At 46.2% G+C, this 21,124-nt stretch overlaps 1 protein-coding gene and 1 long non-coding RNA gene across 17 annotated transcripts in view; one reads left to right on the top strand and one right to left on the bottom strand.

The window, feature by feature from the left end:
* The window catches only part of FOXN3 (forkhead box N3), a 462,718-nt gene that overhangs the window by 65,874 nt on the left and 375,720 nt on the right, over positions 1-21,124 (top strand). The gene's annotated exons all lie outside the window — the stretch shown is intronic.
* Positions 969-19,136, bottom strand: LOC138847277 (uncharacterized). The gene is made up of 2 exons (XR_011385010.1): positions 17,486-19,136; positions 969-17,168 (listed from the first exon to the last, which is right to left on the bottom strand). It is a non-coding gene; the product is annotated as an uncharacterized lncRNA (long non-coding RNA).

Genomic DNA, 21,124 nt, shown 5'->3' with positions numbered 1-21,124 from the left:
CGCCTGTACTTGGTTGTTTTTGTCTTGCTTTGGCTTTAGTGCCTAGCTCTAGTACAATGTGAGACCCATGTTTTGTGCAATGTCAAAGGCCTCCTCCCTGTGTTTGCAACTGAATCTGTGTCTGCAGCACCTGCCCCACCCCAGTGAGAAAACCTACCAGCAGAGCCCTGCCGAGATGCCTTGTCTGCAGCTCCCCAGGCGAGGTCAGGCTGTTGTCCAGGGTGTGGGCCAGCTCCTGGGGGTGGCTAGTAGAAACCAGTAGTCATGCCAATAGAGGCCACGGAGAGTGTGCTTACTTAGATTCTCTTGGAATAATCTCCAGCTCAATGTTGTGCTGAGTTGGCATCTCTTACCACCTTCCGTAGGGGACAGGAGCCCCACCAGACTGTGAGGGAATTTACAGACAATACCAGCAAGTTTACTCTCCCAGGAATTCCCAACCTAGTAAATACTAACCCGTCAGCAAGAGTGGGAATTGGGGAAAAGTTTTTTCTTTCTGTGGAAGTACTGCTCCTGAAGGGAATAAACAAATTGATGCAGCAGTAAAGGGTGAAACTGGGCCCTTCTGCTCAAGCCAGAGCTCGGATTTCTCACCTATTGCTTATCATGTGCAGGGCCACACTGGCCTTGGGGACAGTCAAGAGCTTGGGTGGCAACCACCACGTTTTGGGTCTAAGCCCTGATCTCATTTAGTACTCAGTTTAGTACCTGCCGTGCGCATCAGGCCTTTGCTGCTGCTCAGAGTGCCTCTGGTCCTGTTTTGCCTCCGTCTGGCTTTGCCCCATCACTCACAGCTCTGGCTCCCCTGCCTGATGGTACCCCCACCCCGGGTGGCAGGCAAGTACAGCTCTTCCTCCTCACTTTGCCTGATCAGCTGATCCCTTTCTGTCCCATTGCCCTTCTCTGGTAGAGCAGAGACCAGAAGCCCAGGGACGGGTCTGAGAGTGCTCAGGAGACAGTGTCCCATTGATTGTGGACCCAAGGGCTTTCCAGCTCAGTATCCAAACAATGGCAGGTCCCTGCGACTTCTGACTTCTCCTCTGTCCTCATAGGAGTTGCTGCACTCATTCATGCTCTGCCCCCATGCTGTTCAACGTTGGAAGGCCTGGCCATGGGTCCCAGATCTCTTGAGGGGGACAAATGGTTGGTCCCTCCCTTGCTCCCCTCCACCCCGGGACCCTGCCCAGCCAGTAGTGCATCAGTGAAGGGCAGACAGTCTGATCCTGGTCTGTGGACATTGACTCAAATGAGAAAATAGGAACACATGAAACTGTATCACTTACTTGTGATACAGTGAAAACCAGCCCCAACTACATAGACAGTGTAAATTCACCATTAGAACAAAAGACTATTTCCCTTCTAATATGTTCTACAACCTCAGAAGGCATTTTTAAAATTTTGTTTATTTGAGAGGCAGAGAGAAAGAGAGTGCTCCCTGCTGGTTTACTCCCCAGAGGCTCACTATGGCCAAGTCCAGGCCAAGGCCAAAGCTGGGAACTAGGAACTCAATCTGCATCTCCCATGTGCGTGGCAGGGACCAGGGACTTGAGCCATCAGGGTCTGCATTAGCAGGAAGCTGGAATAGGAGCTGGAACTGGGAATCGAGCCCTGGCACTCCGACATGGGATGCGGGATGCATTTTGATGTAGAAACAAAACACACACATCATTTGACTAGAAAGTAAACTACATGATTTCTAGTCTTGACTACAAACTGACAATGGAGTCTTTAGTTAAACCTGCTAGCCAACTAAACCTTGGCTTTCTTGGCAGTAAAATAAGTAATATTTTATACCTCCTTACTAGGTTATTACGATTATTGAAGTAAATAACATGAAACTATAGAGCACTATATACAAGAACAGTTTGGATGTTATATGTTAGATTCCCTTAATGCAGAAAAGAGAATGGTAGAAAGTCATGTAAGGTATGAGCGTGCAGCTGACAGAAAAGGAAATATAAATGACTCTTAAACACATGAAAAGTTACTTTCCCAGACTACTAATGTGAGAAATAGAAACAGACTTTCGGAGGTCAGGTTTACCTGTCAGCACGGTGAGGCTCAAAATAGTTGGTAATGCTTTGTGTTGACTGAGGTGACAAGTAGAGACTCTGCAGAGTACGGATGAAAGTGTGAATTGATACGGTCTGTATGAAAAGCAAATCGACAATGTTAATTGAAATAGAAAATGCATTTACCTTTGGCCAGTCGATTCCATTCCCTCACGCTACACAATCTGCACGTATACAACGAGGCAGCTCCGGGTATGCTCCCCAAGATAGGTTAAGTGAAGAATCCAGGTATGGGACACTCACACACAAATATTTTGTTAACACAGAGAAGAATGCTAGTATTCACAGAGATTGTATCTGAAAGGACGTGCCAGATTTAGAGAACTGGTGTAAGATTTTTTTCTTTCTGCTTCCTTCCTTATTTTTATTTATTTATTTTTTGACAGTACTTGCCTCTCTGCTTATTTTTGCTTCTAAGATGTAGAACCAGGTGGCTACAACAGAGGTGGGAGGCTTGCTTACTTTTTACTGCATATATTTTTGAACTTTCTTCATTTCAAACCAGTGCTTCCGGCACTGTGAAGCAGTGGGTTAAGTCTCTGCCTGTGGAGCCGGCATCCCATGTGGGTGCTGGTTTGAGTTCCGGCTGCTCTATTTCTGATCCAGCTCCCTGCCAATGTACCTGGGAATGCATTGGAGGATGGCCCAGGTGCTTGGGCCCCTGCACCCACAAGGGAAACCTGGAAGACACTGCTGGCTCCTGGCTTCAGATTGGTCCAGTTCCAGCCATTACAGCCATTTGGGGAGTGAACCAGCAGATGAGGACCTCTCTCTATAGCTCTGCCTCTCGAATAAATAAATAAAATAAATCATAAAATAAAAATGAAACGTAACAAGAATAAAAAAAGCAAAATGGACAACAAAAAAAATATGGACAAAGGCCCAAATCTCCTTCCTTCCATAAAAATAAAATTAAAGTCACTTAAGGGCAGTTATTCAGTCTTTATTGTTTCTTTTTTTCCACCCTCTGACTTGCTTGGTTTTAACATGCTTTTCATTGATTTGTTAGAATAAATTCCTTAAACTCTCTGGGCTCTGAAAAGCTACCTGGAGTGGACACCTTATGACTATGCAAAGTGATTGCATTTTCCCTGTTCTAATGAGCCAAAGAGCCAGGCCCGTGTTTTTTCCATGGATCTTGCGATCTGGATTTCTGAACTCTGAGCAACCCTGGGAGAACCGGAAGTGTCAACCCTAACCCAGACATCCGTGTTCCCTGGCTTCCCAGGGAGCCCCCTGCTGGCTGGGGCTTGACCTTGAGGTGGCTAGGGCTGTCCAGGGGCCACGCACCTAACTGGGGAATTGAATGTTTTGATGAATGACTCAGGTTCTACCTTCCTGCTTGACTATAAATAAAAGTTAGTGCTTGGCGACTTCACCTCCCGAGCTTTGTATCTCAACTGACTTCTCTTTTTTTCACTTTCCTATTATCCAGCAAGGGGCTCTTTCGTTAGGTTTGTCTTTTAACTGCATCACCCTACAAGCCCCTCTTCCTGGTTTTTCCTTACCAGATGGTCCCCTCTGTGTCATCATGAGGACGTGTGTGGCCTCTGTGCTCTGGAGCCCACGTGCAGCCCCTAGAGCAGCCATGATTGCTGGGACGTTTTCAAAGGAAGGGGCCCTCTGTGAACCTGTGCCAAGTGGGGTGTTTGGAAGAGCCCCTGCATAGCCCACATGGGGACACCCCCCAGGCCCCAGCAAATAACTTGCTTTATTGTGTATAGGGACAGTTTGGGGTTAAGGGCTAACTTAACCAAGGGTCATGTTTCCCATGCTATTGTGAGCTAAAACCCCTCGCTGGCTTGAATGGGGTTCAGCTTGTTTCTCTGTTTATTCACACCTATAAGGTGGAGATAAGACCAGTGATTGTGGTGGGTCTGGGACCTGCAGGCCTGTATTTGCTGGTAGAGACTTGAGTTTAGCTAATATCTTCACAGAACCTTCCAGCAGACAGCCTCATTTAAACAAACAAACTGTTATATCCTTCACAAAACAACTGCATACGCAACTCTTGAGTGATTTTTCAGATGCTCTTTACAATGATTGGCCCAAGGCCTATCCTGACATCATGTACCACAGAAGCAAGTGCACGCCCTTCTTTGAAGAAGGAGGATAAATCTCAAGGCAACAGATTTCCTTCTGTTTTCTTTCAAGTGTTTGGCTTCCATTCTGTGATTGATTTTATGGAGATCATCAAATCATAATAATGACAGCCTATAATATTCTTACTTTTTCTTAGGTGACTTTTACTAAGTCCCCAGAGTCTGTGGGGTCCCACCTTTCTTAGCGTATTCCGTAAGAACTTTCACCATGGCATGAAATTAAGACAAAAACAAACCAAACAGCTCTGGAAGAGGGAGTTCTGATGTCCAGGATGGAGTCATAGGTACAGCCCTGAAAAAGAGTACCCCAAGATGGACAGAGAGCTGACAGACAGGGCAGAGAAAGTGTTAGGGGTGAAGTCAGCAGGTCTTTGTTCTACAAGCATATCAGGAGTACCTGCTGAATATTCCGCAGTGTGCGGGCTGGGGACACGATATGCAGAGACAGAGTGGTCAGCCAGCTGGACGGGACCCACCGTGGGAATAAACACTAGTGCCAAAGCCCTGAAGATCTCCTCTTTCCCCTGCCCCGTCACACACGTGCCTCGTGGGAAATGGCACTAGCACATGGACTTCCACTTGAGGAACAACACTGGAGGAGGCTGATTGTGGTGCCCTTTGTGGGGTGGGGGAACATGAGGTGGGTTACAGAGATACAGCAGTGTTGGTAGGACAGATGTTGATAGGTTGGACAGGTGTTGGTAAGACAAGTGTTGGTAGGAAGGATTGATGTTGGTAGGACAGGTGTTGGTAAGATAGGTTTCCTGGTAGGAAAGACAGGTGCCAGTAGGCAAGGCAAGCGTTGGTAGGACAGGTGTTGGTAGGACAGGTTGGAGCAGGGTTGGGTAAGAGGAAGACTGGAAACTGTAGTGCAGAAGACTGATGAGAACGCAGATTCTCCCCTAAAAGTTGGACCTACAGCCCTTGAGCCCCTTGGCACAGTGGGGTGTCCGCTGTAAAGGATGTGTTTCCCTTCACCTCATCGTCGGATCTGTCAGCTGTTTTGCCTTGTGCTGCAGTAAAAAATATTTCTCCAGTTCTTAGTAAGCTTAAACCCCTGCCCCGGGCAAGGAACCGACCGATGTCACTGTGCAAACTTCAAAGGCTGAGAAGGTGTTTCAGGTCTCCACTCTCTGAAAGGGTTCCTTTCTTTCAAGGCCAGCCAGAGACATCCACGTGGACATCCCCTCATTACTGCAGTGAGAAGCAGAGACCGCACCTTCACAGCATGTCTGTGGCGCCTGGACTGTGCGGCTCTCCCTGTCTGCCTTCCAGTGCTCACGTCATGCTTTGCATGATGGGTGTGCAGGATGCATGATGTGAAAAGTGGTTCCTTTTCCGTCTGCAGGAGCCTGAGGGTGCACCAGTGGCCCCAGTTGCACCGTCTCTGTTTGCACGAAGCAGTTGCCCAAGGACACGGAAGTTCTTGATCTGCTTTGGCTCGTGATGGGTGTGGTGCCAGTTGCTGAAATATCAGCCAGCTGCTCCCGCTCCATCTCTGATCATCCATCGCTGAACGTCTCTTGGTGACAAGTCACACTGGTGTACTGCAGAGAGGCTGTTTGTCAAGGACATTTCTCTCTCTCTCTCTCTCTCTCTCTCTCTCCTTCTCTCTCTCTCCAGTTTTATCCCTGGGCAATGCAGAATATGTCGCGTTCTCTCTGTCACCCGCAGACAATTTGGCACAGCAGAGTCCCTGAACCTCTGAAAGAATCGGTGGAGAATTTTCAGTAAATTGTCCAGGAAACAGGGAAATACTGGCAGAGCTGCTGGAAATGTTTGCTGTTGGCGGCACATTCTTTCGCACCAAATGTCTTCCAGCTACCAGGCTTTTTTTTCTATATGCATTCATACATTTTGAAAATGAAGGCCTATGACAATCAAGTCTGGGAAGATAAGGGCATGGGGTCTTTGAGAGGTTTTATTGCCCCCACCCCCAGAGATGGGTGGCGGAACACAGATGGGTAATGCTCCAGGACTGGGTGCTAGGAGCTCAGGGGTGTTCAGACAGTATCTGTGGGCTGCTTAAGGAAAGTATACAGAGGTACTCCAAAGGTGTGGGAAGATGGAATTAAAAGATATGTTTGTTTTGGTACAAACAAAATCTTGAAACAGGGGTTGGCATTGTGTCCCCACTGCTTGGACACCCACACTCCATATCAGAGTGCCAGCTGGAGTCCTGGCTGCTCCACTTCTGGTCCAGCTGCCTGCTAAGACACCTGGGAAGTAGCCGCAGATGACGACTCAAATTCTTGGACTCCTGTCATTCACAGGGGAGACCCAGATGGAGTTCCTGTCTCTTGGCTTCTGTGTGGCCCAGCTGAGGCTGTTTGTGGCCATTTGGGGGTGAACTAGTAGACGGAAGATCTCTCTCTCTCTCTCTCTTTCTCTCTCCCTGTCACTCTGCCTTTTATATGAATGATTACATCTATTTTAAAATGTTGAAATCCATGCATAGTTTTTTTCATAATGCACATTTCCCATGAACAGTTGACAGCTGCTCAGCCTGCAGAGTGCTGGCATTCGCTGGTAGTTCTCTGGCCCTTCACCTGAGTCCCTGGCCTGGAGAACAGAGGCAAAACTCTGTGGTCCTCACTTAATGCTGCCTCTGCGTGTTCCAGTGCTTCACAGGCATCCCGTTGCTGCCTTCCATGGAAGGAGCATTAGTCAGCCGCCAGAAAAAATTGTAACATGAATGAAGAACCTCACAGTCTGTAGCTCCCGTCCTCACATTCCAGACGGATGCCCTCAGGCAGGCTGGAGATAGCTTAATGCAAGCATATTTGTAACACTCTGGTTCCATCCAGATCAAAGGGCAGAGAGCCTGCCTGGATTGCAGCCTCCAAGATGAAAACTGGACCCTGGAAGTGAGCCTGTGTGACTTGGCCATGCCTTGAATCGGAAAAGAAATTCCAATTCTGTAATGGATGTCTGAGCCATCAGGTGGACACTTTGAAGTCTCTTTGCTTTAAGACATTGGATTCAGTTCCATCCTCACCCTGTGCCCACGTTGGACTAGTTTGAAGTTTGGGGTTTCTTGTAAAGTGGTTCTTCTAGTGGGGGCTGTTGGAGAAAATGAAATCAACACAGGGGAGCCTGCGGGTGTAGCAGTGCTGGGAGCCGGAGGGGGCTCTGCTTGGTTAGTTGTTGGGGCTGCTCCCGAGTGTCTGAGACCGGGATACTGAAGGCCGGGGGAGCCTTGTTGTCATCCCTCAAGCACATCATGGAGCTGTAGATGCTTTTCTTGCCAGAATTCACTTGTTCAGACTTTTCAACTCCATGGCTTAGTTAAAATTTCAAAAGAACTTTTTTTCAAATAAAAATTTTTTAAATGGCCATTTGTTATCACTGTAATTTTATAAAACAGGAGACCTTTAAAATAAGCCAAAAATCAATAAGAATTTAATTTCCAAATAACAGCAGGCTTTTAAATATATTTATCATTTAAAAAATCTTAATATGTAGTGCTGATCTTTCTCATTTTGGGAGCTTTGTCACTGAGCAGTCCTGGACTGGGAACAGGTACATGAAAACTGTAGTGTTGGACTATGTATTTGATAAAGTATAGACTTTTAGACATACAGAGAGAGAGAGAGAGAAAACAAAAATAATAACTATTACAGTATGATTTACATTTACATTAGTATTTTTAAAAAGGATTTATTTATGTATTTGAAAGGCACAGTGACAGAGAGAGGAGGAGAGGCAGAGAGATATTCCTTCTGCTGGCTTTCTCCTCCAATGGCCACAGTGGTGAAGGCCAGGCCAGGCTGAAGCCAGGAGTTGAGACCTTTATCCAGGACTCCCCTGTGGGTGGCAGGGGCCCAGACATTTGGGCCATCTCCCACTGTTTTCTCTGGCACATGAGCAGGGAGCTGGATCAGAAGTGGAGCAGCTGGGACTGAACTGGTATCCATATGGGATGCTGGTATTGCAGGTGGTAGCTTAACCCGTTACGCCACAACACCAGCCCCTACTTTAGGCTTTTAATTACAAAATATTTTCACATGCATTATCTCATGTGATCAGTTAATATATGCCTTTGAAGTATAAATTAATAACCTAAGCTAAGTAGAATTAAGAATAGAAAGGAATTCTAGTGTTTAAATAAACTGTTGATGTCTTAGAATCAAATATGAATCTTTTGTAAAAACTTTATTTATTTGCAAGGCAGAGTGATGGAGAGGGAGGGAGAAACAGAGAGAAAAGCAGAGATCTTCCATATGTTGGTTCACTCCCTAAATTCCCACAACACTTGAGGCTAGGCCAGGCTGAAGCCAGGAGCCCAGAACTCCATCTGGGTCTCCCATGTAGGTAGTGGGGACCCGAGTGCTTGGGCTATCATCCTCTGCCTTCCTAGTGTATTAACAGGAAGCTGTTAATGACTTCATTCAGGGAGGAGCCAGGACTTGAACTGGTACTCAGTGTGGGCTGCAGATATCCCAAGCAGCAGCTTAACCTTCTACTGCACAATGCCCATCCTTAATCCATTTAAAAAGTAGCTACTTCTTTGATTTTTCTTAGTCTCTGTTACCTTACTATTTAATAAAAGTAAATAAACAAAACTGCAAAGAAATGTTCGCATCTCGAAATTGTGTGTATGTGCCTGTGTGTGTGTGCATGCATGTGGGTGTACTAACTGTATACATGCATGTACTTACTATGCTTTATTCTGAGTAAAAAACAAACATATAATCTGGAAATCATGCATGTGGAGAATAGTAAGGAAGTTATTTGAAAATTAGTATAAAAAAAACTTAGGAATATGTGGGGCAGAGATTAAGAGTGAGAGAGAACTTGTACGTGTGTGAGTGAGCTTGCGAAGTGGAAATTTTTATGCTAAGTGAACAGCAGCACTGCTTCTTGTCCCAAACCTGTATTTAGAAAAATATATTTTAGGGTACTTAAGAAAGTTCATGGAATTAAAAGATAAGTTTACTTTGTTGTAAAAAGTTTTGAAATTCATGCCATTTTTCCATAATATGCATTTTCCATGAAATTTTTGAAGATCTTACTTATGCATGAATTTCAAAAAATTTTTAGAATGCAAATAAACAATGTTTTTTATTTGGGAGGCAGAGAGCTCTCGTCTGCTGGTTCACTCCCCAAATGCCCACAATGGCCAGGACTGGTCTGAAGCTGGGACTTGGAAACACAATGTTGGTCTCCCAAGTAGGTGGCAGGAACCCAATCACTTGATCTATCATTACTGCCTCCTAGGGTGTGCATTAGCAGGAAGCTGGAGTCTGGAGCCAGAACTGGGCATCAAGCCCAAGTACTCTAATGGTGGAATGCAGGTGTCTTAACCACTAGGCTAAATGCTCATCCAAAAAGTTGTTTTTCAGTTCCATTTTCTATGAACCTTTTGAGATACCCTCATATTATATTTGACTTCAACTAAAGTATTCCACCATGAATATCTGAAAATTGGTGTGTCTGATTTTGAACGACGAATTTACCATTTGCCAGTTCCTCCTTCCACCTCCCATTTTTCCCTCCCAGGGTTACAGGCCAGCTCTCTGCTTCTCCGAAGGAGAGAATTAGCTTTAGTATCCTGGTTTGCAAGGGTTTCTCTGAAGCAAAATCTGTTGCAGGGGACAGCACTGTGGTGTAGCAGGTGAAGCCATATGGGCACTGGTTTGAATCCCGACTGCTCCACTTCAGATCCAGCTCTCTGCTATGGCCTGGGAAAGCAGTAGAAGATGGCCCAAGTGCTTGGGCTCTTGTTCCTACATGGGAGACTTAGAAGAAGCTGCTGGCTCCTGGCTTCGGATCAGCCCAGCTCCGGCTGTTGCAGCCATTTGGGGAGTGAACCAGCGGATAGAAGACCTCTTGTTCTCTCTCTGCCTCTACCTCTCTGTAACTCTGCCTTTCAAATAAGTAAATAAATCTTCAGAAAAAAAAAAATTGGGCCAGTGCTGTGGCGTAGCAGGTAAAGCCGCCGCCTGCAGTGCTGGCATCCCATATGGGCACCAGTTCAAGTCCTGGCTGCTCCACTTCTGATCCAACTCTCTGCTATGGCCTGGGAAAGCAGTAGAAGATGGCCCAAGTCCTTGGGGCCCTACACTCGAGTGGGAGACCCGGAAGAAACTCCTGGCTCCTGTCTGGATTGGCTCTGCTCTGGCCATTGTGGCCATTTTGGAAGTGAACCAGCTGATGGAAGACCTCTCTCTCTCTCCCCCTCCCTCTCTGCCTCTACTTCTCTGCTTCAAATAAATAAATAAATCTTTAAAACCAACCAACAAAAAAATCTGTTGCAGGATTCCTAAAGTTTAGTTTGTTTGCTAAAACACCAGCCTAATTTTGAAGATCTCAATCAAGCTGAAATTTCAATTAGGCATTAATTAATGAATGACTTACTTCAGGGAGTGATCATCTTACTGGATGTCTCATTCATGTCAGGCTTGTTGCTGGCCAATGGGATACAACAGAGGTCAAGAAAGAAAGAGTTTCCATGTGTGGCATGCTCAGTCTACTGGCAAGTCAAAGTAGGAAATAATAAATAATGGCAAATGATGATGAGTTCTGGGTAGGAAACAAACGGGGTGCTATAATAAATAAACATGAAAGAAGCAATCTTGCAAACTCATCAGGAGAACAGAAAATTCATTAGATAATCAAAAACTGAAAGTTGATGTTATATGTGTGTATGAATATATATATATATGAAGAAGGAAAAGGTTACCCACAAATTTATATTTTATAATATATAAGAAATTATTTTAAGAACAGAAGCCACTGGAGGAAAAATCACTGGCTCTTAGTTTTCTCATGGCTTTCATTTACTGAACAATTCCTGTGCAAGACCGCCATTTGCTAGATTGTTTACAGGGGTCAGAGCACACTCCAATAGGGAGGGTACACTTGTTGGCCAGCTTAGCATTCTGCCCAAGACTCTTCTGTCCATGTCGTGAGGCTAGCATTTGACCTCTAAATACCTCAGATTATCCACTAACTAAAAAAATATATAGTTTTTCAGGAGTTCTGTTTTATTCTCCTCCACTGAAAAATAAAATCATCTAACCTAGGCAGATATCTACTCTGTGAGTAAGATCTTGAGCTTGCATATGCATGGTTGGAGAAAGAATAATTATATGCAAAGGATTAATATAAAGTAGAAAAGGCTCAGCATAGAAAGAAAGCTATAGGTGACAGGAGACATTCACTGAGGGAGAGGGGTTTCAATAATGGATTTCTGGGGTGGTACTTGGACTGGACTCAAAGAGTGGGCAAGCATTAGACTTGTGGAGACTGACTGTGCCACTCACCAGCTCAGCCACCTTTATAAGCTCTTTGGGATACCGATTAAATCTCTTTTGATATTAAAACTAACAACTGTGTGTTTCCTGAGGGCATATGTCTTGTTAGGGAGCAATAATAATCTATCAATTTCCATCAAGTTGCATTCTGTCATCATAATGGTTTTAGAGGAGGCTGCTTTTAGCTTCTGCTGTGCATTTTAATGTGTTGCAAGAAACATGGAAACTGACTACAGGCATAATGGATCCATAATGGATGAAGAGCTGGTGAGGCCACGGATGGGACACGTCATGGCTTGGGACGTGAAATGGCTCTCCTCGAAGTCAAATTCATTCTGTGCCTTACAGGAGCCAGTAGGCCTCATGTGGTTCCTCCCAACCCACCCCTCCTGGAGCTGTGTGGGCAGAACTCCTCTGCTTGGACTGCTCACATTTGCCCTCTCTCTCTCCTCGGGTGGCCTTGTACCCACGATGGCTACAGTGAACCCTGAACGGGTTGCTTGAGAAGAGGAAGTGCCAGGTGTGTGCAGTTGTCTGAAGGGACTGTTACCGAAGGAGACACACACCACGCCGGCCGTAAAGGATGACGTTCTCGAAGAGAAAGGGAAGTTAGAGATCAAGGATGAGTGTATTTTATGGTATTCGGTGCCCTGGCAGGTAGACCTGCTTCCTCCCAGGGCCCTGGGCAAGGACAGGCCTGGCTTCTGAGCTGTTAACCCCACCGTTTTCAGTCTTGTCAGCTTGGTTAGTACAGCTTGGAGGCGGTTTTCCTAAATGGAGAAAATAAATGTCAAACTAACCTTTTGGTGAAGGACTTTGTTGGTGAGACGGAGCCATTTTACTTTATGTCCAAATAGTAAATGTATTCTAGATGAGGCCTGGCTCAAAGTCTTCCATTTTTCCAGAAGCTCTGCACATGAGGATGGGACCTCAGAGCGCCTAGTGAGGATTTATTGACCACTGACTCATGTCAGCAGGTGTTTGCCAGAGGTGTTGCTAAACATGGCAGCTGAAATGGTGCCAGGCAGGAAGACGCATCTGGATCTGGGTGCATTTGATCCTTGTTCCATTGAGGATTCATCTCTCTAACACTAATATTTTTCCAAATATTCTTGAATGCTATTATTTCCCTTTGCCTTGGGGTGTTCTAGTCTTAAAATGAGATATATCACCCAGCAGAATGAACTTGAGTGAATCCTAGTGTTTGTGATAAGTCAGACTATTTGGGGGCTGGGGTGTTCTCTGCCTCTCCCTCATTCCTGAATTTGGAAGTGAGCGAGTCACAGTACATTTTGATTCAGTTTTAATCCATCAAAATCAAGTTAGTTGTAAGTGATGGAGGAGCTTACTTTGTGTAGTCCGGGCTGCCTGGAGACGTCAGCCACATGCCAAAAGCTTGCTCGTTGCCCAGCAACCCTGCCGGAGGAATAGATTTTCTGCCACCAGCTCCCTTTTTAGTCGAGGTGGAATCTGTTAACACCACTCTTCTAGCCCAGAGAACCGGAGCTGGAGTTTAATTCAAAAGAGTGGTCAAGGTTTTGTGTTTTTGTTTTAATAGCCCAGCACTGTGTTTCTGGCTTCTAAACCTTACTACTGATTTCACAGACGTCTAAATAAAGGTTATGATATTCACATGACTTAGCGTCAGTGAAGCTAAGGAGGCCAGTCCTGTGCCTCCTTGGCCCCTCAGGAAGCTCCGTGTTTCATTTCTGCAGGAACTTCCAGAAACTTCCACACAGGGAGTGGGTGTGGACCAGGAACATCCAATTTGAACACGGAGCCGATAGCATGACCTCATTTGACCCCAAACTCTTCTAAGTCCTCCCCAGGTGTGCTTGCTGGCTCCTGGTGTCCAAGCAGACTTATCATCTGGCTCCTTGAGGCTGTGATTTCTTCAAGTGTATCCATCTGGCTCTGATTGAAAAGCGCCTGCATATTCCTCCCTCTTATCCTTCAATCACCGAATGTCTTTTCTCCTTTTGTAGCTAAATACTTCACCGACTGGATTGATGGTTTCCATCTATCAGGGGAGGTTGCTTTTCTGTCGGCCCTGTTTTGCTTATGCTCTTAATGTAATGGCTTTGGGTTGTAGCAAGGGAAGATGATGTTGTAACCCAGCATCAGGTGGCTGGAGTTATTCGCCACTGCTGAAATGCAATTTTTATAATGCACTAGGTCAGCTAACTGTGTTTCCTTGCCCCTTTGGAAAACAAAGGAAGACTCAGCATATTAACCTGTTGGTGGCAGGAAAAATCAAAGTCTCCAAGAACGCCATTTATTTAAATGACACTTGCATCTCAAGCTCAAAATTAGAAATTTCCAAAACAGTCTTCAGAAATTCTCCAGATAGGTGAGGATTGGGTGGCTCCTTTCTTAGTGAGTAGACACTAACCACTTCATCAGTTTCACTCTTTTCAAAGGATCAAATGCAGAAAAATAAGGTTTCTGGTTTGGTAGAGAAGTAAGATATAACTTGTAAAACCAGGACTAACTAGATCAAACAACCTCAGAATACCTTTATTTGTTCTGATCATTCTGAACTTTTAAAATAAGATTTATTTATTTTGAAATATTTACAGAGAGAGGGGGTGAGAGAGAGATCTTCCATCTGCTGGCTCACTCCCCAGCGCTGGGCCAGGACAAAGCCAGGAGCCGGAAGCTTCATCCAGGTCTCCCACATGGGTGCAGGGGCCCAAGCACTTGGACCATCTTCCACTGCTTTCCCGGGCCATTAGCAGGGAGCTGGATCAGAAGTGGAGCAGCCGGGATATGAACCAGCGCCCATGTGGCATGCTGGCATCACAGGCAGTGGCTTTACCTGCTGTACCACAGCACTGGTCCCATTCGGAACTTTTAATTCTGATAACTCATGTATTTGGGGCCATGTTTTCCCCAGTAATCTTGAAATATTACTGATGTTGGGGACTTTTGGGATGCAGTTCAAGTGCCCAGTTTTACAAAGAAGGAACCCTGAGACATGAAAAGCTTGCTCTAGGACGTACAGCTCTGCTGGGTGGCAGAGCAGAGACCAAAAGCCCAGCGGTTGACTTGTAACCATAGGACCGCCCAAATGATGTGCTTCCAGTGAACTGAGGAAGGAATGGCACCTTCCTCTGCGGCTCTCATTCTGTTCTCGCATCCAACAGATGTTCAGCGCATACCTGGGGAAAGTCAAGATCCTCACCTTCAGCAAGTGACATTTCAGAGGTGAGAGAACCCCACTGTCAACAATGAAGTAGCCAAGAGCACTACAGGTTGTGATCAGTATTTAGCTAAGATATAAGGTGACTACGGGAATGTCAGTGACAACTGGATGACAAGGTGTTGTCTGCAGAGTACAGGTGTTAATTCCGGAAACACCTGCACTCTTATTCCTAGCAGAAAATATCTTGTATAAATTGAAACCACTGAAAGTGGTCCATTGTTTCCTATTCAATTGTAGCACAATGGAGGCATCTGCCTGGGAAGGTAGTGAGCTTCCCACACAGTGGCAAAACCAAAATCAAAATCTGAATTGATAGTGTGGGGTGGGCAGGAGGATTTCCTTTCCTCTCCATCATAAGGGTGGTGGCTGATGCTCCTGTAACAACAGACAGGATAATAAGAGAAAACCGTGATAGATACATTGAATCGAAGTTTTCTGTGACAAAGTCTTCAGAAAGGAAGAACCAAAGACCCGGGGAAAGCATCTATCTTTGTTCTTAAGTTTGATGAAGAAGGACAGCCATGTAGCAGTGTGATCAGATAAAAAGCTACCGGTGATGGACTAAAGGGGCAAATTCAGCAAGGCCTGTTTGGATTCTTCTTGGCTTCTCTGAGTGGCTTTTCTCACTCCAGGGTAGAGAGTAGGACCCATTCTGGAAGGAGGGTCTTAGGATCCACTGTTGGAAAAGGTGAAGTCAGAGAACTTCTTCATAGCCAGGCCTTACCCGGAGAGTGGGGTAAGAGTGGAACGGTATGTCTAGGTTTGATAATTGGCTTCAGGGGAGAGGGGTTTTGTGTCTTTGGCCTGCCTTGAGGGAGGAGGGGGAGCAGGAGGAGGAAGGGCAGAGAAAGGCTTTGCTTCTGAGGGCCTTCCTTCGGTTCAAAGCACTCAGCAGGCCCAAGTGTCACACCTGGAGAATCCTTTTCTGCCTCTCACCAGTAGAAATCTTACCACTGTTCCCGCGCTAAGATACTGTGACTCAGCCACTTAGTCTGTTCCTTCACTCCTGTATCCATTTATTTCCTTCATGTTGCAGATATGTATTAGACATTTTTAAAAAGTTATTTATTTGAAAGGTAGAGGGGCAGAGATCTTCAATCAGCTGGTTCACTCCCCAAATGGCCGCGACAGCCAGGGCTGGGGTAGGCTGAAGCCAGGAACCAGGAATTCCCTCTGGGTCTCCCCTACAGGTGACAGGGAGCCAGGCACCTGGGCCATCTTCCACTGCCTTCCCAGGTGCATTGAAAGGGAGCTAGATCTGGCCAGCGCCATGGCTCACTAGGCTAATCCTCCGCCTTGCGGCGCCAGCACACCGGGTTCTAGTCCTGGTCGGGGTGCCAGATTCTGTCCCGGTTGCCCCGCTTCCAGGCCAGCTCTCTGCTGTGGCCAGGGAGTGCAGTGGAGGATGGCCCAAATACTTGGGCCCTGCACCCCATGGGAGACCAGGAGGAGTACCTGGCTCCTGCCACGGGATCAGCGCGGTGCGCCGGCCGCAGCACATGGGCCGCGGCAGCCATTGGAGGGTGAACCAACGGCAAAAGGAAGATCTTTCTCTCTGTCTCTCTCTCTCACTGTCCACTCTGCCTGTCAAAAAAAAAAAAAAAAAAAGGGAGATAGATCCTAGTTGAAGGAGCCAGGACTTAAACCAGCGTGCAGATTAACCTGCTGCACCACAATGCCGCTTCCTTAAAAGATATTTCTTAGCTAATGCTGAAGATCTCTGCACAACAAAAAATATTTCCCAGACCCAGTCTGACCCACTTATCTCACTCTTCAGACATTCTGTGCGAACAGAACTTGGTACTGAAAGTTGTACAGCTCATTCTTTTTGTTTCTAACTGCTTGCTTTAGTCCCTGGGCAACTTTACATGCAAGATTTTTCTTTTTTTTTATGTGTACTGTGAACCTATACTGAGACAATTTGCTTTAGTTCCAGGTCTGTGTTAAGCAGATATTTTAGCGGGCTGTGGTAGACACTGACTTACGAGTTGAGGGGAAGCATCTGTTTTGAAGATCTTGATCCAACCCCCACCTCTCACGGTCACTTCTTCCTGGCCCCCGCCACTCGTGTGTTTGCTCAGAAAGATCCTGGATCCTAAAATCTGCCACCCATTTAGCATGTATACTGCCTTTCCTCCCACTACCAGTGCAGGAGACCCCGACCGGAAGGAGCCGGGTGAGGAAACAACTAAGTATTTATTCTGCTGTTCTTTGCATTTTCTTTGTTCTCCTGATACATCGTGTTATCTGGATATCAGATTTCATAGAAAAGTAGAAACAGCCAAGGGCACTGTTTTTGTAATTTCATATTAAACTCATTTCCTTGAAAACTGGCTTGAGATGAATTTTCTTCAGCCTTTTCTTCCATTGGGAGGTGTTTCTTTTTTCTTTTCCCACGTAGGCTCACTGGAGTCTTTCAGTTGTATTCCAGTTGAATGTATTGTTAGAGCGGAAGGAGATGATGGGGGGACAGGGGATTCCCTGAACGGGCAGCCCCCTGTCACCTTTCAGCGACCGGGCCATGGGCTCTCTGCAGATACAGACACATGTGAGTCATGGGTTGGATGGTTTTTGCATCTCCCAATAAATACTCCCACACACCCCCAGGGACAGGTGTTGTCATTCTCATTGGAGTGATGTGGAAACTGAATTAGAAAAAGTTTAAGCAATTTCTAAGCCATGGTGTAATGGTGAGCAGGACCCACAGTGGTGTTTAAATAATTTTAAAGTCTCTACTGCTTTAGGCACCAGCTACAAAGCCCCATTTATTTCTCCATTATAGGGATCACTTTTTTCCCCCTTTTGAATTGTGGCAAAATCCTTAAAATAAAAAGGACTGTGACTTACGTATCATTTCTACTGAGCCAGTATTTTTCTATGTGTTTTTCAGAATACTAGCCAGTGAGGTGCTCCTAAAAACCAAACAAAAACAGTCATACATTAAATATATTTGGTCAAAATGGCATCTCATCTCCTCTCCTAGGAGACCTTTGGAATATTAAAGGGTCTGAGGTATCTGTCAGCAAAAATAGTATTTTTTCTTTAAAGATGTTGTGATTTTGTTTTTATTTCTCCAATTTCTGTTTAAGCAAAGAAACCTTTTTTCTCCAAATGCCTTTAAAAGCAGTTTGGCAGGCAGGCATTTGGTGCAGTGGTTAAGAAGCCGCTTGGAAAGCCTGCGTTTCATATCAGAGTGTCTGAGTTCAGGCCCAGCTCTGCTCCCACCTCCAGCTTCCTGCTGATGTGCACCCTGGAGGCAGCAGGCAGTGGCTGGAGCAGTAGGGACCCTGCCGCCCACGTGGGAGACTGGGATTGGGTTCCTGGCTTGTGGCTTCATTTTTAGGAAACAGGAGGCATCATTTTCCCGATGGAAACCTAGTGATATAAATGAGGCATTATTACAGGATGTGGAAAGTAAACCAGCAGATGGGAGATTTTACTCCATCTCCCTGACTTTTGCTTTCTCTCTCTGACTCTCTGCCTGTCAAATAAATAAATAAAGTACATTTAAAATTAAAGGTGAGAAGCAATTTTTTACTTAAGAAAAGAACACAGTTTGGAAAAGGATTCAGTTAAATGACAAGCAAAGAGTTTGGTGCATTCTTCTCCAAAGCTGAATTTTTTTAAAATAAGGAAGAGTTCCTGGGCCCCCTAAAGATGGCCACCTCCTGCTTCACCCTGTCTCCACTTTAAAACTCTGCTTCATGTTTCCCAGATTCCTCCAAGACAAGAACTTTAGTCCCTGCTCCCCATCTCCTCCTTTTGGACTTTATTTCTTCAATTTTCATTCATTTATCTGAGATTCAGAGACAGAAAGTGCTCCCACCTGCTGATTCACTCTCTTAGCGCCTGCAATAGCCGTGAGCCACGAACTCCATCCAGGTCTCCCACGTGGGTGGCGAGGACCCAAGTACTGGAGCCGTCACTGCTGGCCTCCCAGGGTCTGCGTTAGCAGGAAGCTGGAGTGAGAGCCAAGCTGAGTATCAAACCTAGGTACACTGATAGGGGACGTGCCACCTTCACCTGTGTCTTAGCTACTAAGCTGAACACCTGCCCAGGGCCTTTCATTTTTCTTCCCGAGTCATTACTGAGTTTTTCGCCATCTGTGTACTTTCCTACCCACCTAGATACAGTAAGCTCCTTGAGCAGGAGGCCTCCTCCTATCTTGGATAATATTTTGGAGGCCTTATGGCAGCTACAGTAAAGACTTAGAAAATACACAAATGAACTGCATTTTGGATACAGAGCAAGTGTATCATGTGGACTGGTTTTCCTGGGTAAACTTTAGCCATGTGAACAGCCCCTCTTAGGGTGACAGTGAAAAGCTGAAGAAGCTGCCTTTACTCATTTATATCACTAGGATTCCATTTGGAAAATGATACCTCCTGTTGCCTAATTTAATTAGTAATTGTGTTTTTAGTTCCAGTTGAAAGCCTCAGAAGAAAGAATTATAATAAACTCTGGTAGATGGTATTATTATCGTTATCTAATTATATTTACTATTTTTTTTTTTTTTTTTTTTTTTTTTTTTTTTGACAGGCAGAGTGGACAGAGAGAGAGACAGAGAGAGAAAGGTCTTCCTTTTTGCCGTTGGTTCACCCTCCAATGGCCGCCGCTGCAGCCGGCGCACCGCGCTGATCCTGGCAGGAGCCAGGAGCCAGGTGCTTTTCCTGGTCTCCCATGGGGTGCAGGGCCCAAGCACCTGGGCCATCCTCCACTGCACTCCCTGGCCATAGCAGAGAGCTGGCCTGGAAGAGGGGCAACCGGGACAGAATCCGGCGCCCCAACCGGGACTCGAACCCGGTGTGCCGGCGCCGCAAGGTGGAGGATTAGCCTATTGAGCCACGGCGCCGGCTCTAATTATATTTACTATTGTGACAGTTTTAGATTAAGGCAGTTTTCAAACAGGAATTTGTCAATGATGTCTAATGGGTTTTCCCTTGTTCTTTTGTCACCTCCCATGGATCCTAAGGTCCAGTGTTAAATAGGAGCCCTCTTTTATAAACAGATAAATATATGCAAACAGTTTTTTTGTAGAGGGACAGAGATCTTCCATCTGTTGGTTCTCTCCCCAAATGGCTCCAACACCCAGTGCTGGGCCAGACTTAAATCAGCAGCCAAGAACTCCATCGTGGTCTCCCGCATGGGAGGCCGGGGCTTGGGTACTTGGGCCGCCATCTGCTTCCTTCCTGGGAATATTAGCAGAAAGCTGGATTGGAAGCAGAGCAGCCAGGACCCAAACTGTCACTCTGACATGGGACGCTGGCATTGCAAGCAGCGACTTACCCTGCTATGCTGCAGTGCTGTCCCATTTGCTTGTACAACACATGGCCTTAGGTCCTATGAGAGCCCATCAGGACCCAGAGTTTGAGTCACCAGGCTTTTCTGACATGTCACTCACACATTGGAAGAGACAGTGGAGGACCCAAGGGAACAATGGCCCAATGAGAAGTTGGAAGAAGTGGGGTCTGCTTTGGCTCTGCCGAATACTTGTGGCATGGCTTTGGAGGTTGAGCCAGCATTTCATGGAATCTACCTGGTGCGTGAGGCTTGACATGAGGTCTCAAAGATGAATAGGCCATTGTCCCTGCTCTCAGGCAACTTCCTGTTTAGAATCTGAGGTTGGATGCACACACCAGCCCCTCAGAGATTCTGTGGGTGCTGCATTAGAGGTGTGTGCAGGTTGACTGACACTGCCTGCGGCACTGAGGAAAGGCATTGTAACAAAATTGACTTTGGGTTCTTTCAGGGGTTAAAAAAGAGATTGCATCACGGGATATGCCATGATAAGGAATCTGGAATTTATGCTTCTTTGAAATTTCTTGGTGATGCGAGCCACTGAAAAACTTTAATAGAAAATAGCACAGTCATTTATGCATTTTTGAAAGAGAATTGGATGGCCGGCGGTGTGGCTCACTAGGCTAATCCTCCGCCTTGCAGCACCGGCACACCGGGTTCTAGTCCCGGTTGGGGCGCCGGATTCTGTCCCGGTTGCCCCTCTTCCAGACCAGCTCTCTGCTGTGGCCAGGGAGTGCAGTGGAGGATGGCCCAGGTGCTTGGGCCCTGCACCCCATGGGAGACCAGGGGAAGCACCTGGCTCCTGCCTTAGGATCAGCGCGGTGCGTCGGCCACAGCGCGCTGGCTGCGGCGGCCATTGGAGGGTGAACCAACGGCAACGGAAGACCTTTCTCCCTGTCTCTCTCTCTCACTGTCCACTCTGCCTGTCAAAAAAAAAAAAAAAAAAAAAAAAAAAAGAATTGTAGAACTGGTATGTGACACAGCAGGTTCAGCCACCAACTGTGATGCTGGCATTCCATTTTGGGGTACGGGTTCAAATCCAGGCTATCCTGCTTCCAATCCAGCTTCCTGCTAAGTTGTCTGGGAAAGAAGTGGAAGACAACTCAAGTACTTAGGTCCTTGCAACCCACATGGGAGACTCCGATGGAGGTCCAGGCTCTTGGCTTCAGCCTGGCTCAGCTGGGCCAT

This window comes from Oryctolagus cuniculus, chromosome 20 (assembly GCF_964237555.1).
Source record: "Oryctolagus cuniculus chromosome 20, mOryCun1.1, whole genome shotgun sequence".
NCBI classification, from domain to species: Eukaryota; Metazoa; Chordata; class Mammalia; order Lagomorpha; family Leporidae; genus Oryctolagus; species Oryctolagus cuniculus.
Note: the sequence above shows the minus strand (reverse complement) of the source record. Positions and strands in the feature narration are given on the sequence as shown.